The sequence below is a fragment of the Mesoplodon densirostris genome, chromosome 7, assembly GCF_025265405.1.
Source record: "Mesoplodon densirostris isolate mMesDen1 chromosome 7, mMesDen1 primary haplotype, whole genome shotgun sequence".
Lineage (NCBI taxonomy): Eukaryota > Metazoa > Chordata > Mammalia > Artiodactyla > Ziphiidae > Mesoplodon > Mesoplodon densirostris.
The window spans coordinates 2,301,643-2,327,361 of record NC_082667.1 but is presented as its reverse complement, the minus strand read 5'-3'; the positions used below and the strand labels follow the sequence as shown (position 1 = coordinate 2,327,361).

The 25,719-nt window shown below is 46.1% G+C and overlaps 1 pseudogene; it reads left to right on the top strand.

Moving 5' to 3' along the window:
• The first annotated feature begins 473 nt into the window (after positions 1–473).
• LOC132493400 (uncharacterized) lies at positions 474–25,571 on the top strand (annotated as a pseudogene).
• Positions 25,572–25,719: the final 148 nt, after the last annotated feature.

The following is a 25,719-nucleotide window of genomic DNA, read 5'->3' as shown; positions in this document are numbered from 1 at the left end:
CCGCCCTCATTTAATAATTACTTGGTTAATGGAAAACTGTTTTGTCAGGGGAACCAACTGACAGAGTTCCCAGTGGCCAAAGCTGGGATGGTTTGAGCAACAGAATAAATAACGTATTGGATGACAACCCACGATATTAAGCAAACATCCATGAATCCATGCTGGTCCAAATAAAGGACTGAATAAACCACTGGGGGAGAAGAGAAGTCGTCTGTGCAGAAGAATTCCAAATAATGTGTGTGGATCCTGCCCTGCCAGGGATGGGATCCTCACTCCCAGCCATCAGGTGTGGCTGCACGTAGCAGCCTCCTCCTGGTCCCCCTTCCGGTTCTGACAAGCACACCTCAGCCAGGTGAGCGCAGACAGCATCGCGGAGATAAGCCGTGTTGAGGGCACGTGCCCTGATGAGATGGGATGGGTGGGCCCTTCACCCCTGTGGTCTTCCTGCCCAAACCCACAGCCCTAGTCTAATCATGACACAAACGCCAGACAAACCCCAGCCGAGGGCCATCCTGCTACACACCCGGCCGTCCTGCTACACACCCGGCCGTCCTGCTACACACCCGGCCGTCCTCTGTATCACTGTCAAGGTCATCAAAGCTGTCACAGCCCAGAGGGGCCGAAGGAGATGTGATGACCAGATGTGTGTACGATCCGGATGGGGTCCCAGAAGAGAGAAAGCGAAGCAGGTACAGGCTAAAGAAACCTGAATAAAGTATGAGCTTCAGTCAATAATAATGGAGCCATGTGAACTGAATCATTGTGACAAATGTCCCACACTCATGTCAGACGCTGCTATTAGGGGACACTGCGGGTGGGGTAGTATAGACGAACTCGCTGTACTATCTTTGCAGCTCTCTTCTGGAAATACCAAACTGTTCTCAGATGAGTTTTATTTAAAAACATGGTTTTGGCTGCCACCCCAGTGCCACGGCACAGAGGGGCGCAGGCAGTAGGATGTTGCCTCTGCCCGTCCACTCACTGGGTCGTGAACTCTTGGCCCCATGCTTGCCCGAGCTCCACTCCATTAACTGCTTGTCTCCAAGATGTTCACTTACTCCGTGATGTCACCTGTCCCGCTGCCCACCTGCCCACCTGCCCACCTGCCCACCTGCCCACCTGCCCACCTACCCACACGTCCCCCTGCTCACTTGCCCCCCTGCCGACATACCACCTGCCCTCCTGTCCCCCTGCTCACCTGCCCACTTACCCACCTGCCCCCTGCTCTCCTGCCCACCTGCCCACCTGTCCCCCTGCTCACCTGACCACTTGCCCCCTGCTCTCCTGCCCACCTGTCCCCTGCTTACCTGCCCACCTACCCACCTGCCCCTTGCTCTCCTGCCCACCTGCCCACCTGTCCCCTGCCCACCTGCCCACGTGTCCCCCTGCTCACCTGCCCACCTGCTCCTTCCCCCATCCACCCTTCATTCACTCTTCACTTGCTCCCTTGTTCCAGCCTCTTCTCTGCCAGCCACCTCAGTTTACCTGGGCAGTGACCTCTGGGGATCCGGCAGGGGGTGTTGGCACTGAGGTGGGCCCCTCCTACAGTGAGGCTACTTCCCCTGGGCTAGGAGGTGGCAGCCTCCACCCTGCTTCCTAACAGCCGCCCAGAGGGAGGCCAGGGACAGGTCCCCCCTTCTCTTCCATCAGAGGAGACCCTGCAGGCCTCACAGGGGTGGTGACACAGCCCCTCCCAGCCAGGGAGGAGCGCCTGGGCCGCCAGTGAGCGCATCACCACACCACAGCCCTTTGTGTGGGGCTCTGCCGGCTGGGTCACCCGCCTCAGGTGGGGCTCAGGGCCGGGAGGAGACACTGAATTCAGTCTCTGGCTTCCTCTCTGCCCTTTGCCCTGATTCTGACATTGGCCCAGCCGCCCAGACATGTCCGCCCTGGGCAGCGTCTCCTGAGCCCTGGGCGAGTGGGGAGGTTTCTCTTCCCAGTTGTCTTATGTCTGGTCAACTGTGTGAGCTCTGGTGTTCTTGGCCAGCTTTCCCGTCCACAGGACATCATGCTGGTCCATTGCCTTGACGACATCATGCTGGTTGGGCCTGGTGAGCAGGAAGTGGCGATTATTCAGACACCGTGTTACCACAGGCCGTGGCGGAGTTGGGAAAGCAATCCTACAGAACTGGGCGCCTGCTACCTTGGTGACACTCTAGGGGTCCTGTGGTCTGGGGCGTGTCTGGGGCGTGTCGAGATCCACATCCGGCCCTTCCAACTGCTTAAGAAGACGTGTGATGCCCCGTGGACCTCTTCGGGTTCTGGAGGCCGCACAGACGTAAGACCCGTTAATCAAATGACCCGGAAAGCTGTCTGTGTTGAGTGTGGCTCAGAGCGAGAGAAGCCTCTGCAGCAGATCCAGGCCGCTGTGCCAGCCGAGGTACCCCAAGGGCCTTATACGTATAAGTAGCAGATCCAGGGAGCTTGAGGGGTCTGTGGCAGATGAGGACGCTCTTTGGAGCCATCAGCAGCTCCTGTAGGTAGATCACAGCCCAGCGCCCTTAGGATTGGAGCAAAGCCCGACCATCCTCTGAGGATAACTCTCCTTTGGAGAAACAGATCTTGGCTTGCTTCTGGGCCTCAGTGGAGACTGAACGTGTGACCACAGGCCACCAAGTTACCATGAGACCTGAATTGTCCGTCAGGAATGGGTGTCATCTGACCCACCAAGGAGACCAGACCAGACCAGACCAGACCATGCAGCTGGGCTTACCCAGTTTTACGCCATGAAGTTGGGCATGCACAGTTGTATTCCACCATCAGAGAAGGGGTGCATACAATATGGGCTCAGAGCAGGTTCTGAGGGCACAAGTAGGTCACGTGAAGAAGTGGCTGGAAAGCCTGTTGTGCCCACCCTCTGTTGTGTCGCCTCTGGCTTCATGGGATCTTCCCTATGACCTGGTGATCGAGGAAGGAAAAGCCTGGGCCTGGCTTTCCCGTGGTTCTGAGCCACGTAGGGGCATCACCCGAAGGTGGAAGGCCCGGAGCTCCAACCCCGCTGAGGACGGGGGTGAGGGGAAGTGCTCCCGCAGGGCCAGGAATTCCAACAGTGTCTCTTCGTTTGATTTTGCCAGGAAGGATAGGTCGGAGTTACAGGTCTACACCGATCATAGCTGCTAACAGTTTGGCTAGATGGTCAGGGACTCGGAAGGGGCACGATTGGAAAACTGGTGGCAGGAGGTCTGGGAAAGAGGGGTGTGGTTAGACCTCCCCACAGGGCACGGAGTGTGGAGGCGTTTGGGGCCTGTGTGAACGCTGAGCTGCCACCGCGGCCGGGGAGACTCTCACTTACCAGGCAGACCGCCGGCCCTTCTGTGGACCTCAGCCAGCCTCCTCCCCCATCTCCATCACCGCCCAAAGGGCTCGTTGTGGCCATGGCAATGGAGGTGATGGGTGGGCTCAGCACACAGATTCCACTCCCCAGGGCCGTCCACGAGCTGGGGATGAGAGACCGACACTGACAGCCAAATATGGTCCAGCGGGTGCACCAGCATCCCGGGGACGAGGGTGAGGCAGGCTGTTTCCACTTCGGGAGGGGCACCGTTTGGCTTCCCTAGAAGAGATGCTCTGAGTATAGATCCTTTCTCCTGTCCACCCGCGTCTGCTGACACCCCACCTGAGCCCAGTGGGATGCCTGACCCACCATCATGGATCTCACGGAATGTTTCTTCCAGCGAAGGAGCCCATTTCCCAGCCGGTGGGGGGCTGGGACAGTGGGCCCAGGCTCACAGGCTCACAGGCCTCACCATGTGCCCTGTCACCCTGAAGCAGCTGGCCTGACAGGACAGTGCGATGGCCTTTTGAAGACGTGGCTATGGCACCTGCTGGGTGGCAACACTGTGTGGGGCTGGGATGCTCTGAATCAGAGTTTTGTCTCTTAGCTCCGATTTGTGGCTCTGGGACTCTCGAGGGAGAAACGGCAATGACCTCTCTTTACCCTAATGAAACGCCCCCAGTGTAGCCCACAATTCTAGCTTTTCTTGGTCTAGACGTTCGAGTTCCCGAGGGAGGAGGGCTCCCACCAAGGACACACGAGGAGTCCATTAACCCCGGCCACCTTGGGGTCCTCGTGCCAGAGGATCAACAGGCGAAGAGGGGTGACTGTACGGCTGGAGTGACCTGCCCTTCAGGTGGGAACCGGTGGTTACTCCACGGTGGGGATGAGGCAGAACCCGTGTGAAAAGCCCGCAGTCCCCTGCAGCAGGAGATTCTGGTCCTGTGATGGAAATCAATGGAGGGTTACAGCCATTGGCCCAGACCCCTCAGGAAAGAGGGCTGAACTGACCCATGAGGCAAGGAGCCACCGCCCAAAGGTGCCTGTGGAGACAAAGAGGATGGGGAGGGGGGCGTGGAGGAAGGTGGTCGTAGGGACCAGCTGCGGCCACGTGACCAGCCACAGAGCCTGGGGGATGTGACCACGGTTTATGGCCCATCACTCTGCCTCAGCAGGTAGATCCTGGGACGTCAGGGTGGGAATGTGACTTGGCTGGAAGAGGAGAGAACACCACCCCAGGGTGGACAAAGGGACCTCCTCTCCCCGAGGGGGAGGGGAGCATGCTTTTGGTTGTACAGATATAGTCACATCGAATTAGGTAGAAGCATGATTTTACTTTTTCTTTATTTGGAAGTTAAGAACAATCAAAAAAGGTGCATGGGGTTTTGTACGACTTCATTTGTATGAAAAATCCAGAACAGGCAAATCCAGAAACAGAAAGTGGAGTCTTGGCTGCACGGGCTGGGAGGGGGATGGGGAGTGACTACTGATAGGGACAGGGTTTCTTTTTAGGGGGGTGACAAAGTTCTAGCCGCATGTAGATGGTGCTGGTAGTTGCAGGACCCTGTGAAGAAGACGCTGACAGCCATTGACTGGTAACTAAAAGAGTGAATTTCATGGTGTGTGAGTTACATCTCAATAACACTGAGCTTTTGTAAGAGAAGGGTTGCCTGGGGATGCCAAGGGGAGGGTCACCACGGTGGATTGTCAGGGTGTCACCTTAGCTGAACTGGAAGTGAATTTCCCAGAACTACCCTCCCTGCTGGGTTCCAGGTTGGTCTGGGTCACATGACCCGTCTGAGCTGTGGAAGGTGAAAGGGGACGTGTGACCATTTTCTCCGTATGCTCAGAGATTTGCTCAGGGAGCCACCGTGTGCCCTCTGGCCCCGTTGGTCCCCTCCCTCAGCTCCAGGCCAGGCTGCCCAGCCCCCGATGGCAGCCCCAGCTCGTGGCAGAAGCAAGGGCTGCTCGGGCTCTGATTAACCACACCACGGTTGTAGGGGGTCACACCCAGATTGCAGGTCAGTCCCGGGGTCCTGTTGGTGCGAGGATGAGGTTGGGAGCCTGCCGTCGGGCTGCTGCCCCCCACCCCCAGTGACCTCTGAGCTCCCAAACCCAGAGACACGGTTCCGTCCTCCCTGGCGTCCTCTTAGGGCAGCCCAGCCCATGGCGCTGCGGACCCTGGGGAGCCCTTGTCTCTTAGCATCACTGACACTCCTCTCTCGCACTGAAGTCAGTGCTCCTTCTCAGTCTCCTGCTGACCCCCCCACTGTCCCACTGGCTGAAATCTTGGGGTTCCTTGGGTCTGCATCCCTTTCTCTTCTCCCTCTGGCTCCCTGGGTAGTATCATCAGTTCCTGGGGATTAAATGTCACTGAATGCAGGGGACTCTCTAGCCAACCCCCCTTTGTGTCCCACGCTGGCATTTCAATGGCCCGCCTCCCGTTTCTGTGTGGCTACTTCTCAGGTATCCCAAACTCCAGGTGTCCAAGAGGGAGCCCGCGCCTTCCCCTGATCCTCCCCCCGCCCCCGTGGCCAGCCTGCTGCCCCACCCCAGGCAGAAACCCTGAATCAGCTGTGTCTCCCCCTCCCCCGTCCATGAGCGCCACGTGCCAGGCCTTCTTCCTTTTTAAGACTGTGGTGCCATACACGTAACATAAAATTTACCATCATAACCCTAAGTGCACAGTTCAGCGGCATTAAGTGCGCTCACACTGTTGTGCAACCATCACCACCATCCGCCTCCAGAACTTTCTCATCTTCCCAAACTGAAGCTCTGTCCCCATGAAACACTCACGCCCCTCGCCCTACCCCAGCCCCGGGCCCGCACTGTCCCACCTTCCGTCTATGGATGTGACTCTTCCAGGGACTTCCTGGGAGTGGAATCAGATAAGATTTGGTCCTCTCATGACATCCGACATTTCTGATGAATTGTACAGGACGTGTCCTTTTGTATCTGGCTTCTTTGCAGAACGTCCAGAATATTTCATACGATTGTGCTTCTCCATGGCCGTCAGCCTACGACCTTGCTCATCTGACTGCAACATCCGTCAGCTGGACTCACCGGTCCTGCCTGCCCCATCCACTCTCCTTTCCAGAGAGAGGTGGAGTGACCATCGCAATGTCAGAATTGGCCACTAGATGGGGACACCCAGAATCAACCCCTAGAACCTGGAGGGAGGGACGGATCTGAGGAAAGATCAGCAAGCGTGCTAAACTTCCGGGAACACTGAAGGCTGTGGTGGTCCAGTGTGTGTGTGTGTGTGTGTGTGTGTGTGTGTGTGTGTGCGTGCGCGATGTGTCTCTCTCTGTCTCTCCCCTTCCCTCCCTCCATGGATCTGCCTGCAAATTCTACTTGCCTCAGCCTCCCTGAACTCTGATCTCCGCTCCCCCAAGTTCATGAGACCTTGGGCTCAGCTGGAGAGTCACGGGGTTCCCCTGGCTTGTTTCCCTTCTTTCACGGATGCTTCACTCCCTGTTGTCTGTGTTTGAACACCACTGTGCCACATGTTGTGTCCTGTTCTCTGGGCCCTGACAGTAGGTAAATGTGGTCCTGGTTACATCGTGGCCAAGAGAGAACAACCTGGAGATATTAACTTTGAACACTTGCTTGACGTCGTAAGCGGCAGGTTTGCAGTTATAGGGTAAAGTTAATATTTTGCCCTCTGTAATTTATATTTTGTGGGGAGGAGCTTTGAAACTGTGTAAATATCCTGTTGTTCCTCAAACTTACTCACTGCTTTAGCATCTTTTGGTGGTTTGCGCCTACATAAATCATTTACTATGATGCTGTGAAATAGAATATCAGGTGGAGGAATTCAGAACGGTTCAGGAAGAATAACGGGATAGAAAACAGAAAGGGGACGCTGAGCGTGTAGGGAGAAAAGTGTACATACGTTGATTGGATGAGAGGAGTCACAGAGGGAAAGAGAAACGGGGAAATATTTGAAAAAGGAACCAAATTAAGTACCTCAGAAGGAAAGAAACATGAGAAAAAGTGCTCAGGGGCCAAACAGAACAGAAAAGGAAGAAACCGGACCCATCATCGTGCCACTTACAAAGACCAAAGTTCTAGAATGTTCCAGAGTAACCCACAGACTGCCTGAAAGGATGAGAGTCACATCATTCATCTCAAGGGCAGCGCTGGATACAAGGAGAAAAAGTTACATTCAGAAAGCACAGAGGATGAATAACTTTGCACAGCAGACTTTCCAGGGTATCATTATTATTTAAATGTGAAGGCAGAATAAAAACACTTTCAGAGGCACTAAGCTTCAGAATATTTACAATATTTGCCACAGTAACATCAGCTTTGCCAACAAAGTTCTCAAACAGTAAGATAAATAAATCCTGGGAGATCTGTAAGAGATATGAAGGTGGGAGATACCAAGTATCTTCTCTCCATCCCTGCAATCACCAACGAGAAAATACGACAACATACAAGACACCACCCATAACCGTTAACAAAACTGAGAGCATCCAGAAATTTGTGGAGCAGAAATATGCCAGGCCTCCCTGTGACACATTCTAGACTCAAATAAGGACCCTGGTAGAGGTCATTGGGAGTGCACAGACAGACTTTTCATGTAAGAATGTCTTAAGAGGACAAAGATGTCAAACCCCCCAAAATTAACCCAGATATCCAGTGCCACCCCAATTCACATCTCAGCTAGGGGTCTGAAATGCCCAAGTCACTTACCCTAATGCTGATATCGAAGTATACAAGTCCATGAGTAGGCAGATCAGTTTTGAATAAAAAGGACAAGAAAGAGGGTCTTGCCCTGTCTGATATTAAGGCACCTGATGGAGCCTAATACAAAACCCCAAACTGCATGGGATTGTCACCAGGACAAAGTTAGGCTAAAGATAGGGAGTTGAGAGCTTGGAGACAGACTCTTGTATACATTGATTCCATGCTTAAAACTATTAATTTGTTTGTGAGAGCTCTTCTGGGATGTGAAAAGCCATTAAATGAAAAATTTTTTCATTAATTTAATGGTAAAAATTATGATATGTTCCATCCTAACCTGATAACTTCCAAACGTTCACAGATAAAATAATATATCAATTGAGGCATGAAATAAATTTATATGAGTCATAAAGAACACCTGGATTTTAAAAGTCAGTTTGTCAATTTCTACAAAAAAATCTTCTGGGATTTTGAATGAGATTGCATTGAATCTTAGATCAGCTTTGGGAAAATTAATATCTTACTATTGGGTCTTCCAGTGCATGAACATAGTGTATCTCTCCAACTATTAGGTCTTTAATTTCTCTCACCAACATTTTGTAGTTTTCAGTGTACAGGTTTTGCACATCTTTTGCCATATTTATACCTAAGTATTTAATATTTTTGATGTTATTATAAAGGGCATTTTAAAGCTCTTTTTCCAGTTGTTGTTTGCTGGTGCATAGAAATACAACTGATTTTCTGTATTGGTCTTGTGTTTTGCAACCTCGCTAACTCACTTTAATTTGAGTAATGTTTTTGCAGATTTGGTCAGATTTCCTTTGTAGATGATCATGTTTTCTATGAATAAGAACATTTTGCTCTTATTTCCAATCTGAATGCCTTTGGTTTCTTTTTCTTGCCATACTGCACTGGCTAAAACTTCCAGAGCAATGTTAGCTAGACGTCTTGAAAAGAGACACCCTTATCTTGTTCCTGATCTTAGAGAGAAATCAGCCAGTTTTCCACCATTAAGTTTGAGGCCCTTTATTAAGCTGAGAAAGTTTCCTTTGATTCCTAGTTTGCTGAGATTTTAAAAATTATGAATGGCTATTGGATTTTGTCAAATTCTTTTTCTGCATCTATTGAAATAATGATATGGCTTTTATTTTTAAACTCAATATGATCAATTAATTGAGTTGATTTTTTTAAATGTTGAACGAAGTTGCATTCCTAGAATACACCCCACTTGTATTGTTGGATTTGATTTGCTTAAGCTTTTCTTTAGAATTTTTGCCTGTATGTTCCTGAGGAACATCTGTAGTTTTCTTTCCTTGTGTTGTGTTTGTCTGGCTTTGGTATCAGTATAATGCTGATCTCATAGAATGAGTTGGGAAGTATTTCATCCTTTTTAATTATTCTTGATGAGTTTAGGTATAATTGGTTTTATTTCTTCCTTAAATATTTGAAAAAATTCACCAGTTATTCTATCTAGGCCTGGAGGAAAAAAAAATAGGAAGTTTTTTTTGATGTTTGTTTTTTACTACAAATTTAATTTACTAAATAGATATGAGGCTATTTTGGTTATTTCTTCTTGAATGAGTTTTGGTAGTTTGTGTCTTTTAAGGAGTTTGTCTATTTCACCTACACTGATGACTTTGTTAGCATAAAATTCATAACATTCTCTATTATTTTTATTTTTTATTTTTTTTTATTTTTTTTTTCTATTATTTTTAAAATACCTATAGAATCTGTATTGATGTCAGTTCACTCATTCCTGACATTGGTAACTAGCGTCTTCTCTTTTTCTTGGTCATTTTGGCTTCTAATGATTTCAGTGAATTTTACAATTCACTGCTTTTAATTTCACTGATTTCTCTATTGTTTTCTGTTTTCAGTTTCACTGATTCTGCTCTGATCCTTGTTTTTACATTTGTTTAACTTATGTTGTGTTAACTTTGCTCTTCTTTTTCTAATTACTTAAGGGAGCTGAAGTCAGGGATTTGAGGTCTTTATTCAGCTTTAATACATGTTGGCATTTAAAATTTTCCTCTAAGTACTGCATTCCACAAATTTTGAAGTATTATGTTTATACTTTTATTCAGTTCAAAGTAGTGTCTAATTTCTCTTTTGATTTATTTTTGCATCATGGACTATTTAGATCTATTTTTTACTTCCAAGTGTTTGGAGATTTTCCAGATATAATAAGATATATTACTAGTCTAATTATTATCCAATTTAATTCTATTATAGCTAGCAAGTATACTTTGTATAACTTGAATCCTTTTACGTTTTTCAAGACTTGTTTTATGGCCCATAAGATAGTTTAATTTGGTAACTATTTCATGTACATTTTAATAGAACGTATATTTTTCTGTTATTGGGTGGAATTTTCTATCAATGTCAATTAGATCAAGTTGGTTGATAGTGTTATTTACCTTTTCTATACTTTTTGGATTTTCTGTCTATATGTTCTACCAGGTATGAAGGGAGGAGTATTGAAGTCTCCAACTATAATAGCAGATTTATCTGTTTCCCCTGTGGATCAATCAGGTTTTGCTTAATGCATTAACATTTAGGATTCTTATCTTCTTAACTGACCCCTTAGTTATTGTGAAATGAACTTCTTTATCCCTGGTAATATTCTTTACTCTGAAATATACTTTTTCTGATATTAAAATGGCTACTCCAGCTTTCTTTCTTCTTTTATCCCCAACTTCACTGAGATATAATTGACATATAACATTGGGTAAGTTTAGGTGCACATGATGACTTGATATCCTTATATGCTGCAAAATACTTACCATGATCAGGTTAGTTAATTCATCCATCAACTCACATATTTACCATTTTTGTGGTGAGAACTTTTTTTTTTTTTTTAGAAGATGTTGTTGGTAGGAGTTTATTAATTAATTTATTTATTTTTGCTGTGTTGGGTCTTCGTTTCTGTGCGAGGGCTTTCTCTAGTTGCGGCAAGTGGGGGCCACTCTTCATCGCGGTGCGCAGGCCTCTCACTATTGCGGCCTCTTTTGTTGCAGGCTCAGTAGCCGTGGCTCACGGGCCTAGTTGCTCCGCGGCATGTGGGATCCTCCCAGACCAGGGCTCGAACCCGTGTCCCCTGCATTAGCAGGCAGATTCTCAACCACTGTGCCACCAGGGAAGCCCTGTGGTGAGAACTTTTAAGACCTACTCTCTTAACAGCTTTCAAGTGTATAGTGCAGTCTTGTTAAGTTCAGTCATCATGCTGTACATTAGCTCCCCAGAACTTATTCTGTTTCCTCTAACCAACATCTTTCCATTTCCCCCAACCCCCAACCCCTGAGAACAGCCATTCAACTGTGTTTTTATGAGTTTGGTTCCTTTAGATTCCTCTTATAAATAATATTATACAGTATTACTCTTTCTCTACCTGATTTATTTCATATAATATAATGCCCTCAAGTTCCATCTACATTGCAAATGGCAGGATTTCCTCCTTTTTCATGGCTGAATAATATTCCATTAATTCTAGTAGTATACCACATCTTCTTTATCCATTCATTCACTGATAGACACTTAGGCTGTTTCCATGTCTTGGTTATTGTAAATAATGCTGCAATGAACCTGGGGGTACAGATATCTCTTCAAGAGAGTGATTTTATTTCCTTCAGATTTATACCCAAAAATGGGATTGCTGGATCATATAGTAAATCTATTTCTAATTTCTTGAGGAACTTCCATACTGTTTTCCACAGTGGCTGTACCAATTTACAATCCCACCAACAATGAACAAGGGCTCCCTTTTTTCCACATATTCACCAGAATTCGCTATCTCTTGTCTTTTTGATGATAGCCATTCTAACAGGTGTGAGGTCATATCTCATTATGGTTTTGATTTGCATTTCCCTGATGATTAGCGATGTTGAGCATCTTTTCAACATCTGCTGCTCATCTGGATGCCTTCCTTGGAAAGATGTCTGTGCAGGCCCTTGGCCCATTTTTTAATTGGATTGTTTGGGGTTTTTCTGCTATTGAGTTTTATGAGTTCTTTATATCTTTTGTATGTTAACCCCTTACCAGATATATGGTTTGCAAATATTTTCTCCCATTCTGTAGGTTGTCTTTTCATTTTGTTGATTGTTTCTTTTGCTGTGCAGAAGCCTTTTAGTTTGATGTGGTCTCACTTGTTTACTTTTCCTTTTGTTGCTTATGATTTTGGGGTCATTCCCCAAAAATCATTTTGAAGACCAGTGTTAAGGAGTTTACCACCTTTGTCTTCTTCTAGGAGTTTTATGGTTTCAAATCTTACATATAAGTCTTTAATCTATTTTGAGTTAATTTTTGTGAATGATATTAAGTAGGGTTCCAGTTTCATTCTTTTGCATGTGGCTGTCCAGTTTTCTCAACACCATTTATTGAAGAGATTATCTTTTCTCCACTGAGCATTCTTGGCTCCTTTTTTAAATATTACATATACACATGAGTTTATTTGGGGCTCTTGATTCTGTTCCATTAGCCATTGTGCCCATTTTTATGCTAATACCATACTGTTTTAATTACTATAACTTTGTAGTATAGTTTGAAACCAGGAAGTGTGATGCCTCCATTCTCAAGATTGCTTTGGCTATTCAGGATCTTTTGTGGTTCCCTAAGAATTTTAGGATTTATTTCTACTTCTGTAAAAATGCCATCAGAATTTTGATAAGGATTGCATAGAATCTATAGATGGCTTTGGGTAGTATAGACATTTTCACAATATTAATTTTTCCTATACATGAACATGGGATAGCTTTCCATTTATTTGTGTCTTCTTCAATTTTTTTCATTAATGTCTTATAGTTTTCACTGTACAAGTCTTTGGCTAAACTTATTCCTAAGTATTTTCTTGTTTTTGATGCTATTGTAAATGGGATTGTTTGCTTCATTTCTTTTTCAGATAGTTTGTTATTTGTGTGTAGAAACATACTGATTTTTGTATGTTGACTTTGTATCCTTCAATTTTACTGAATGTGTTGATTAGTAGTAATAGGATTTTTCTTTCTTTTTTTGCGGAATCTTTAGGATTTTCTGTATATAAGATCATGTCAGCTTCAAAAAGAGACAACTTTACTTCTTCCTTTCTTTATTTCTTTTTCTTGCCCGATTGCTCTGGCTAGGACTTTCAGTGCTTTGTTGAATAGGAGTGGCAACAGTGAGCACACTTGTCTTTTTCCTGATCTTAGAGGGAAAGCTCTCAGCTTTTCACCATTGAATATGATGTTAGCCATGGGCTTGTCATATAGGGTCTCTATTATGTTGAGGTTTGTTCCTTCTATACCTACTTAGTTAAGAGTTTTTATCATGGAAAGATGTTGCATTTTGTCAAGTGCTTTTTCTGCATCTATTGAGATGAGCATATGATTTTTATCTTTTATTCTATTAATATGATGTATTACATTGATTGATTTGTGTATGTTGAGCCATCCTTGCATCCCAGGGATGAATCCCACTTGATCATAGTGTATAATCTTTTTAATGTGCTGTTGAATTTGGTTTGCTAGTATTTTGTTGGGAATTTTTGTCTGTATATTCATCAGGGATATTGGTCTGTAGTTTTCTTTTCTTGTAGTGTTCTTATCTGGCTTTGGTGTCAGAGTAATGTTGATCTTGTAAAATGAGTTTGGGAGTATTCCCTCCTCTTCAATTTTAGAAGAATTTGAGAAGTATTGGCATTAATTTTCCTTTAGAAGTTTAGTAGAATCCATCAGTGAAACCATCTGGTCCTCTCTTGAGAGGTTTTTGATTCAATCTCCTTACTCACTTGTCTGTTAAGATTTTCCATTTCTTCATGATTTAGTCTCAGTAGGTTGAATGTTTCTAGGAATTTATCCATTTCTTCTAGGTTGTCCAATTTGTTGGTGAATAACTGTTCATAGTAGTCTCTTATGATCCTTTGTATTTCTGTGGTATTAGCTGTAGTGCCTCCTCTTTCGTTTATAATTTTATTTATTTGAATTCTGTCTCTTTTTTTCTTTGTTAATCTAGCTAAAGTTTTGTCAATTTCTTTATGTTTTCAAAGAACAAACGCTTAGTTTTGTTAATCTTTTCTACTGTTTTCCTATTCTCTACTTTATTTATTTCTGCTCTAATCTTTACTATTCCATTCCATTTGCTAACTTTGGGCTTAGTTTTTCTTTTTCTAGTTCCTTGAGGTGTAATGTTAGATTTTTTTTTTGAGATCTTTCTTTTTTCTTAATGTATGTGACTCCAGGTTTCTTATGATTAGTTTTGACACAGAATAGCTTTTGAAATCTGTAGTAATTATTTATTGTTCCATAACAAATACCCCAAAACTTAGTGGCTTAAAACAATAAAAAATATTTTATCTTACAGTTTTCTGTGGGCCAGAAAACTGGTGATTTAGCTAGGTGTCTCTGGGTCAAGGATTCCCACAGGGCTAATTTTTTCCCTTTGCCTCAGACCCCAGTAGGGCTTGGCATGGCATAGTACCATTATTAATCCTGTATTTAAAACTTATATTTTGGTTTTCATGGAATATTTTTACATAAATTTGTATTTAAAAAACACCGCATTAAGATATTATTTATCTTTTTTTTTTTTTTTTTTTTTTTTTTGCTGTACGCGGGCCTCTCACTGCTGTGGCCTCTCCCGTTGCGGAGCACAGGCTCCGGACACACAGGCTCCGCGGCCATGGCTCGCGGGCCCAGCCGCTCCGCGGCATGTGGGATCTTCCGGGATCGGGGCACGAACCCGTGTCCCCTGCATCGGCAGGCGGACTCTCAACCACTGCGCCACCAGGGAAGCCCCCGATATTATTTATCTTGATTGATGAGTTTTTTTTGGGAGGTGCATTCTTAAATTTACTGACTGAGGCAAGTGCCTCACTCATCTCACCTTAGACTCAGCCTTGGATATGACTACCAGGATAATCGGGGCTTCCTTAGCTACTGCCTGTCAGAGTATTGTCTTACTTTTAACATATTTGTGTCTTTATATTTGATGTGTGTTTCTAAAAGGCAGCATAGAGTTAGATCTTGCTTTTTTGTCCAATATGACAGTATCTGCCTTTTACTTGGTGTATTTTTTTGTGTGTGTGGTACGCGGGCCTCTCACTGTTGTGGCCTCTCCCGTTGAGGAGCACAGGCTCCGGACACGCAGGCTCAGCAGCCATGGCTCACGGGCCCAGCCGCTCCGCGGCATGCGGGATCCCCCCAGACCGGGGCACGAACCTGTGTCCCCTGCATTGGCAGGCGGACTCTCAACCACTGCGCCACCAGGGAAGCCTTACTTGGTGTATTTAGACCATTTACATTTAATGTGATTATTGATTTGGTTAGGTCTGTCATCTTACTCTTTGTTTCCTATTTACCCATCTTCTCTTTGCTCCTTTTTAATTTTTTTTTCTGGATTTAAAAAGTTAATTGAATATTGTAATTTTTAATGACCCCATTAGTTCCCTAATTGGCTTATTAACTATAACCCTTAGTTTCCTTATTTTGATAGTTGCTTTGGGGTTTGTAGTTCACATCTTAAATTTATAGTTTGCCTTCAAGTGATATTATACAACTTCGCATGTAGTATAAGAACTTTACAAAAGTTACTTTCATTCCTCCCTCCTGGCCTTTGTACTATTGTTGTCATGCAATTTACTTCTACATATGCTCACAACCCCACACTAAGTTGTTATTATTTTTGTTTAAACAATGGCTTATCTTTTTAAAATATTTAAGCAATAACAACAATTTAAATATATTTACTCATACAGTTACCATTTCTCATCCTCTTCATTCTTTTTTGTACATCTATAATTCCATCTCATATAATTTTCCTTCTTCCTGAAAGACCCTCTTTAATATTTTTGTAGTGCAGGTCTGCTGGTGATGAATTCTTTCAGATTCTGAATGCCTGAAAAAAAATCTTTATATCTCTTAGCTTTTGCAAGATACTTTCACTGGGTATAGAATCCTAGGTTGACAGATTTTTTTTCTCTCAGTACTTTAAAAGTTATGCTTCACTGTCTTTTCCTTGCTTTGCTACTGATGAGAAATCTGTATTGTCCTTATTTTAATACCTTTGTACATACCTTATTCCTCTGTACATATGTAATGTGTCTTTTTCCTCTGGCTGCTTAAAATTTATTTTTTCTTTACTATAATTTTGAACCATTGATTAAGTTGTGTCTTAGTGTTGTTTTCTTTATGTTCTGTGTTTTTAGGGTTTCTTGGATTTGTGGGTTTGTAATTTTCATGAAATTTGGGAAAGTTTTAGCCATCTTTCTGTCTCCTCCTTTACCTCCTTTTATTCAGAGACTTCAGTTACTTGTGTATCAGACCACTGGGAGTTGTCCAATGCTCTTTGGTGCACTTTATATTTGTAAACAAATCTCTTTTCTCTTTATGCTTAATTTTAGATATCATATATTTCCATGTCTTCAAGTTCATTATTTTTTTCTTTTGTAATATGTAATTTGCTGTTAATCCAGTACAGTGCATTTTTCATCTCAGACACTAGAAGTTCAGTTTGGGTCTTTTATCATATCTCAACTTTTCAGTTTATGAAATATAGTCATAATTACTGTTTTAATATCCTGGTCTGTTCATTTCCTTGTCCTTGTTAATATCTTTATCAGTTCTGGGTATTGATTTATTTATCTATCTCTTCATTATGTGTCATATTTTCCTGATTTTTTTCATGCTTGGTGTTTGTGATCAGATATTAGACACTGTAACTTTTATCTTTTTCTTTGCTGGGTATTTTTGTTTTCCTATTTTCTAGCTTTGTACTGGGACAGAGTTTAGGTACTTGGAAACCGTTTGAGCCTTCCGGGTCAGCCAGGACTGGGGCTGTGCTCAGTTTAGGGAAAATTGTCCCCACTGGTAAGGCAAGAGACTACTGTGAATTCTACTGCATGCCCCATGAGTTATGAGGTTTCCCACCCTGGCTGACAGAGAAGCCTTATTCCAACCTGAAAGAGAGTGGGCACCACTCTCTACTCTTTTAGGGAAATTCTTGCCCCACCTCTGGTAGTTTCCTCACCTGTGTGCTCTGGGCAGTTCTCTGCTGTCTTGAGGGGGGCTTTCTGCAGACCTCTGGGGAACCCTCTCCTCTCTGGGTCTCTGGCATGAGCTCTCCAGCTGCTTCAGCCTTCTAAGGCTCTGTGCTCTGTCTCCTCAACCAAACTCCACTGGGCTCTGCCTGGTACCTCTTCTGCATCTCAGCCTGGATGTCCTGCCAGGGCAGCAGCAGGGCAGCTGCAGCCCCTCCCCCAATATGTGTCTCATCAGCAGATAACCCCACAGTTATCTGTTGCCTGCTGTCCAGCGTCTTGAATTTGGCCCTTTTTTATTGTTTAGGGGAAGGGGGAGGATAAAGTCAGTTCCTCTTATTCCATTTTGGTCAGAAATGGAAGTCTTTAATTTTTAATCTTTTTCATATGTGTGCTTATGTCACCTTTCATATTTCTGTTATTTTAAGAAATGTTTCTTCTATTTATTTTAATTAGATTTGCCTACTTTGTTGGTCTTTTAAAAAATCAGTTTTTCATTTTATTGACTAAATTATTGACTATTTTCTGTCTTGCTAATTTCTTCCCTTATCACCATTAATTAGCCTTGTTCCTTCTTTTATTTATTTTGGATTTTTCTTTGCCTGATGTTCCTGAGTTGAATGCTTTGTCCATTCTCACCCAATCTCTCTGGTTTTCTAGGAAATCCACCAAAAGCTATATGATTGTTCTGGGGATATTAGAAATTGTTCTCGTGACTATTTTTAAAAAGCCTATGCTTGCTGGGTTTTTTAAAATGTTTTATTATTTATTTGTAATTTTGGCTTTGCTGGGTCTTAGTTGCAGCATGTAGGATCTTCGTTGTGGCATGCGGGATCTTTAGCTGTGGCATGCAGACTTCTTAGTTGTGGCATGCAGACTCTTAGTTGTGGCATGCATGTGGGATCTAGTTCCCTGACCAGGGATCGAACCTGGGCCCACTGTATTGGGAGCTCGGAGTTTTACCCACTGGACCACCACGGAAGTCCCTATGCTTGCCGTTTTGATTTCTTCTTTATGCTGAGATTTATTTAGAGGCTTTTTCTTTTTGTTTTGCCCTGCTAGTAACTATACTTGGGATGTTTTCTTTCTAGCTTTACTGCACTGTGGTTAGAAAGTGTGGCCTGAAGGATTTGTCTTGTCATGACTGCATTGCACTTTCCTCTTGGTCTAATATCCACCTGGCTTTCTGTTCATGGAAGCACGAGGTGGACTTGGTGGAGGGGAGACCTCTCCCCTACCGGTGGGCTGGGTGGCTGCTTTCCAAGAGGGTTTGACTGGTCTTCAGGGTCACACCCACAGGAGCCCTCTCAGCTTCAGGGGAGTGGAAGGATGTTTAGGAGGCCAAATCAAAGGGACTCAGCAATGGGATGGCTGAGTCTCTCCTCCCACTGGCTGGCCTGCCTTTTTCAAGAGGCCTCAGTTTGCTTGTCTGTCATGTGAGGCAACGGGTGTTTTAAAATGTAGGTTTTGTTATTATTCAGGTACAGCAAGACCAACAGAGCAGAAGACAAATGTCATTGAAAAGACAGTTACAGTTTCCGAGAGGAGGGGGCAGGTGATGGGATGCACTGGGCTGGGTCAGGAGGCAGAAGGAGAATGGGGAAAGGGGGAAACGTGGGCAGGAACCTTTATCGTGGTTTCTGTGGGAAGGAACAGGCAAGGCTGGGTGAGCAAGCTTAGCATTGGCTGGTTTTAATCATTTCAAGGGGCTCTGGGGCACAGGGACTGTCCCTGGCTTTCTGGCACCTGGTCTGGGATGACGAGGGCAGGGGATAGCAGTCCTGAGTGTGAGAGGCCAGTGGAGGAGGTGGTGGGGGTGAGCTCTGCATGGGGTGGTTTGCTTATGAAATGAGCACTGCAGCCTGGCATTTATCTCTAGGAATTGGCCAGTCCTGGAAAGGGCAGTCTCTTCAGGGTCCCCGCAGCCCCAAGATGTCAAGGCACCAAATACAGAGTAGAAAATGTAGTATTACAATGAGGCGTGACGATCCCTCGGTCCAGATCTGTGTGGCCCAACATGGTAATCACGAGCCACACACGGCTTTTCAGCATTTGAAATGGCCAGTCCTAATTGAGATGCACTGTAAGTATAAAAAAATACACGTCTGATTTCAAAAACTTAGTATGAAAAGAAATTGTGAACTATCTCCTTAATGATTTCTATATCAATTACATGTTGAAATGCTATTAATTTGGATATATCATGAAAATGCATTTCTTTTGATCCTTTTTAGTTTTTTTTTTTTTTTAACATGGTTATTAGATAATTCAGTTACATTTAAGGTTCACATTCTATTTCTCCTGGGAGGCCTGGGGCTCTTCCAACATGTGTTCCCATGGGGACTTCACAGCCCTGGAGGTGGGAAGGGCCTAGCAACACCTCTTCCACGTGGGGACCCCATGGTCCTCTCTCCGGAGCAGGCTTTGAATCTGTTCTCTCAGCTGGGATAGCTAATTTTGAGTCGACGTGACTGACCACCGGGTGCCCAGGTTAAACACGATTCTGGTGTGTCTAGGAGGAGGTTTCCAGGTGAGATTAGCATTAAATCATGGATGCAGTAGAGCAGGTGGCCTCCCCGTGTGGATGGTGAGTCCAGCGAGGCCCGATAGAACACAAGGCGGAGGAAGGAGGAATTCTCTGCTTCCTGCCTTGTTGCTCGAGCTGGACATTGACCTTCTGTCCTTGGCGGTCCAAGGCCTTTGGACTTGGACTGAATCACACCACCAGGTTTCCTGGGTGGCCCTCTTGCAGACGGCAGATGGTGGGACTTCTCAGCCCCCATAATTGCATGAGCCAAGTTACCAAGACAAATCTCTATCTCTTATTGGTTCTCTTTCTCCAGAGAACCCCAACTAACACAGATTTTGGTACTGAGCATGGTTCCAGAGGGTAAAGAATGTTAACAATGAATTTTCTGAATTGGTTCCGGGTTTCTGGAATCAGCTTTCTATTTCTATGGGATTCAGAGACGCCAATGACTCTGTTTCCAGTCAGAGAGGAAGCACTGACTGTCCATGGCAGGATCTGGCAAGAGAGATGCCCAAAGTATCTGCACCCTCCCCATAATCCACTTATACGAAGCCAGGAGCTGCATTACTTGGTATAGAATACTTCTGAACATCTTTGGAAAACTGAAGAATATGATGACATTGGCTGGTGGCTCCTGGTTTTTGCTGGACAAAGTGGTTTAAGAAAAGGGTGAGTTCAGGGTTTTGAACTCCCAGCTCAAGTGCCCCATAGATAACCTAAGAGCATTTCTGTGTGTGGCCCAAGGAAAGCCTTATCTCCTACCACTGCAAGGCTGAGATTACTGACAACCAAATGCAGAACCTCATCCTGACTCATAATGTAAACTGAACTCCCAGTCTTGCAGGGTGTCTACAGTTAAAGCAGAAGGACCGGAAGACTGTGTGTTGGGGTGAGGATGTGTGGGAAGAGTCTGAAGGAGCGGGGGATACTGAGCCCTTAAATTCTGATGAGTCCCCTTTGCCAGTGGAAGAGGTCTCCCCACTCCTAATGGGTAGGGAGCCTTCCCACCTCCATATGGAGGGGTTAACTGTGCGTTGTCTGGGGAGATGCTAACAGCCCCCCAGAAGCGGTTGCCATGGAAGATGCTGCTGCTTCTCCTCAGGATCCACCCTCACCACCCCTTTACTTCTAGACCCATAACTAGACTCAAGTCCCAGCAGGTCCTCAAAGGTGATGTACAAAGTGTGACTCATGATGAGGTGTGCCACATTCCAGAAGAACGAGTTGAGTTTTCTAATTTATACAGACAAAAGCCAAGGGAATGTGTGAGATGGAAACGGAAGGTATGGGATATGGGAGGAAGGAAGATGAAGTTTGCACGACCGAACTTATTGACATGAGCCCTCTGAGCACAGATTCTGGATCTCATGTAGCAGCTCTGTGGGTGAGGGAGGGCTCTTACAGTTGGTTTAGCTGCTTGGCTGAAACAGGGACCAAAAGATGGCCCATAACGGGTGAACTGGAGATGGCCAACCTCCCTTGGTCAAAGGCTCAGGGATATAGGATGTCAGAGTGGATTTGTCGTGTAAGATCTGCCCACCCTCCCGGGAGGGTCCAGAAGACCCTCTTACCACGACTGCGGGGAGTACGTCCATGGAGAGCCCCAGCACCCCCTCAGACCGCATCCTCAGAGGGCTCCGTTCTTTGCTGTCCAGACCTCACAGTGGGAGCTGCAGTCACCCAACTAGGAAACCTAAGTGAGTGGGGTCCCTGGATCCCAGGGTGCAGGGGCCAAGTGGGGGCACTCACTGCCAAAGGCGAGGTGGGCGTGGTGACCGGCATGGATGTCAGAGCAGAGGCAGAGGTCAGAATAGTCAGACTCATGCTGACCCGTGGCCTTGGCTGGTTGACCCTGGTTTTCTTAGATGTGAACTGGGCAGGAAGCCTGCTGGATTCTCACCGCATCTGGATAAGGGAGAAGTCCTAGGTCCAGTGGACAAACTTCTATCCCGAATTGTAAAAACAGAGGGTCGTGGCCACTCAGTCAATCCCCAGACGTGAGCCAGTTTTCAACCCCAGAACACGTGAAGGAAGGGGAGGCGGGGTCCCCTTGAGGAAGGACCCAGGACACCCTTGGAAATGGATGCTGTCAGTCTTTCTCCCAGCCTTGCCCAGAGGACCTGCAGACACTTACAGGGCGACTGTGCTCTGGGGAAGCGGAAATAATGAGGCTTTCCAGGGACTCCTGGACACTGGCTCTGAACTGACACCAATTCCAGGACACCCCAAAATTCCCTGTGGTCCCCCAGTCAGACAGGGGTCCCTGGAGGTCAGGGGGGTCAGGGAAGCTCCAGCTCAGGTCCATCCACAGGGGTCCCACTAGAAGGCATAACTGGAATAGAAATCCTCAGCAGCTGGCAGAATCCACACATTGGTTCCCTGACCCACGGAGTGAGGGCTATTAATGGTGGGAAAGGCCAAGTGGAAGCCACTAGAACTGCCTCTACCAAGGAAGATGGTAAAACAACCAGTGTTTCTGATTGGATTGCAGAGATTAGTGCCTCCATCTAGGACTTGAAGGGTGGAGGGGCGGTGATCCCACTACATCCCCATTCTATTTGGCCTGTGCAGAAGGCAGGTGGGTCTTGGAGAATGACAGTGGATTCTCATAAGCTTAATGAAGTGGTGACTCCAACTGTAGCTGCTGTACCAGATGTGGTTTCATTGCTTGAACAAATTCACACATCCCCTGGTACCCAGCATGCAACTTTTGATTTGACAGATGCCTTTTTCTCCATCCCTGTCCATGAAGCCCAGCAGAATCAGTTTCCTTTTACCTGGCAAGGCCAGCAGTACACTTCACTGTCCTACCCCAGGGGTAAGTCAGATTTCCAGCCCTCGGTCACAATTGAATTCACAGCGATCTTGGTCACCTTTCCCTTCCACAAGACACCACACTGGTCCACTTCATTGATGACATTATACCGATTGGACCTATTGAGCAAGAAGCAGCAACTACTCCAGACTTATTGGTATGACATTTGCATGTCAGAGGGTAGGAAATAAATTCAACAAAAATTCAGGGGCCTTCTATCTCAGTGAAATTTCTAGGGGGTCCAGTAAAGCGGCAAGATATCCCTTCTAAGGTGAAGGATAGATTGTTGCATCTGGCTCCTCCTGCAACCAAAAAATGGGGCCAACACTAATGGGACTTTTTGGATTCTGGAGACAACCTAGTCCTCATTTGGGTGTGTTACGCCAGCCCATTGACTGATTGACCTGGACAACTGCTCATTTGGGGTGGGGCCCACACAGGAGAAGGCTCTGAACTGGGTCCAGGCTGTGCTGCCCTGGGGCCACATGATCCAGCAGATCCAGTGGCGCCTGAAGTGTCAGGGCAGAGAGGGATGCTCTTTGAGTCTTTGGCAGTCCCTGGAGGTGAATCACAGGGTAAGCCCTTAGGATTTTGGAGCAAGACCCTGCCATCCACCCCAGATAACTACTCTCCTCTTGAGAAACAGCTCCGAGCCTGCTACTAGCCTTAGCAGAAACTGAACACTTAACCATGGGTCACCGAGTTACCATATGACCTGCCCATCATGAACTGGGTGTGATCTTTATCTGACCTACTGAGCTATAAAGCTGGGCATGTAGAGAAAAAAACACTTTACCATCCAATGGAAGTGGTGTATAAGTGAGCCTGCCCGAGCAGGCCCTGAAGGCACAAGTAGGTTACCTGAAGAAGTGGCCCAAATGCCCACGGCCCTCACCCCTGCTACACTGCCTTCTCTCTCCCAGCCTTAACTTATGGCCTCAGGGGTGTTTCCTAGGATCCACTGACAGAGGAAGAGGTGACTAGGTCTAGTTATAGGTGGTCTTGATTGATATGCAGGCTCCACCCACCAGTGGTGGGACATCCCTCAAGGACACGGTGAAGGGTGATCCAGTGGGCAGAGCTTCGGGCAGTGCACCTGGTCCTGCACTTTGAGTGGAAGGAGAAATGGCCAGATGAGTGATTATAACCAGATCCATGGGCTGTGGCCAGTGGTTTGGCTGGGTGGTCAGGGACTTAGAATTAACATGATTAGAAACTTGGTGACAAGGAAATTTGGGGAAGAGGTGTGTGGATTGGCAAGAACCCTGAAAATATTTGTGTCCCATGTGAATGCTCACCAAAGGGTGACCTCAGCAGATTTTAATAATAGAGCGGACAGGAAAACTGTCCTGTGGATCCTGGTCAGCCTCTTTCCCAGCCACTCTGTCATTGCCCAGTGGACTTATCAGCAAAGCGGCCATGGTGGCAGGGATGGAGGTGATGCATGGGCCCAGCAACATGGGCTCCACTCACCAAGGCTGAGTATCCAGTCTGTCAGCAGCAGAGACCAACACTGAACCCCCGATATGGGACCATCCCCCGGGGTTACCAGCCAGCTACCTGGTGGCTGGTTAATTACACCAGAGTGTAACCGAGCAGGACCTTATGGGGCCTTCCCAGAAGAGACCCCCCACACACACACCGTGTCCTTCACCTGCTTCTTCTCTGTAGAGAAACTTTGGCCTCCTAGACCTTCCCGAGTTCCAAAGAGTAGATTTAATCAGAGAAGTGAGAAAATGCAGTAAGAAAGGAAAACAGTCAGATAAGAAAAAATAATAACACTTTAGCCATTAAACAAAGTCAAGGACTTTAGTTTCTCCTCAAGGTCTATAGGTCATATTCTGGGCCATGTCCTTGAGCTGTTTTGCAGATACTGAAACCCCCACCAGGTGGAAGAAGTTAACTCTATGCTGATCACCAGCACGGAGACCCCAGACCAGCTGGAACCAGGAGGCTGATGATGTTGACTCCTTGTTACCTCACCACCAACCAATCAGAAGAGCGTCCACGAGCTGATCACACACCCCACAGCTTCCTCTCCCTCACCCTGTCTTTAAAAACCTTTAAAAATCCTTCCCCTGAAAGTTTCTGGGGAGTTTGGGCCTTTTAAGCTCTAGCTACCTGGACTTCTTGCTTGACGCCTGCAATAAATGCTGCACTTTCCACACTTTCCTTCACCACAACCTGGTGTCAGTAGATTGGCTTTACTGTGCACAGGCAAGGGGACCCAAGTTTGGTTCAGTGACAGGACAGGACTGCTTCCATCATGGAATGGGCAGTGTTTTGTTCTTACTGGAATAGTCACTTACTCTGGATATGGATTTGCCTTCTTTGCATGCAATACTTGTGCCAAAACTACCATCCGTGGACTTACAGAACGCTGTATCCACCCTCCTGGTATTCCACATGGCACTGCTTCTGATCAGGGAACCCTCTTCACAGCAAAGGGAGAGTGGCAGGGGCCCCTGCCTGTGGAATCCGCTGGTCTCACCATGTCCCCACCATCCTGAAGCAGCTGGCTTGAAAGAATGGTGGAACAGCCTTTTGAAGACTCAGTTATGGCACTAGCGAGGTGGCAATACCCTGCGGGGCTGGGGCAGGGTTCTCCAGGAGGTTGTATATGCTCTGAGTCTGTGTCCACTATATGGCGCTGTTTCCCAGTCAAGACTCCTGGGTCCAGGAATCGATGGATGGAAAAGGCAGTGGCACCCCTGACTATTACCCTAGTGACCCACCAGGAGAACTTTTACTTCCTGTTCCTGAGACTGTGCTCTTAGAGGTCTTAGTTCCAGAGGGAGGGATGCCTCCACCAGGAAATGCAGCAATGATTCCTCTGAACTGGAAGTTAAGACTCATGGGCCACTTTGGGCTCCTCATGTCTCAGCAGGCAAAGAAGGGACTTACTGTGCTGGCCGGCGTGACTGACTGATCCTGACCACCAGGGGGAAACTGGGCTGCTGCTCCCTCCACACCTGAGGTAAGACAGGTCATGCAGGACGCAGGAGATCCCTTAGGGCATCTCTTAGTTTTACTGCACCCTGGGATTGAGGCCAAGGGAACATGACAACAGCCCAATCCCGGCAGGACCACTGATTACCCAGACCCTTTAGGAACGAAGGTTTGGGTTGACTACCAGGTACAGAACCACAACCAGCTGAGGTGCTTACTGAAGGGACAGGGATATGCAGTGGGTGGTGGGAGAGGATAGTTATAATATGAGTTACAACCTCGAGACCAGTTACAGAAATGAGGACTGTAATTGTCATACTTATTTCCTTCTTTTGCTATAAGTGTTACGGAACCAAACTTGGGTCTGCTCATCCATGTGCAGTAAAGCCAATCTATTGACACCGGGTCGTAGTGAAGGAAAGTGCAGCATTTATTGCAGGTGCCAAGCAAGGGGTCCT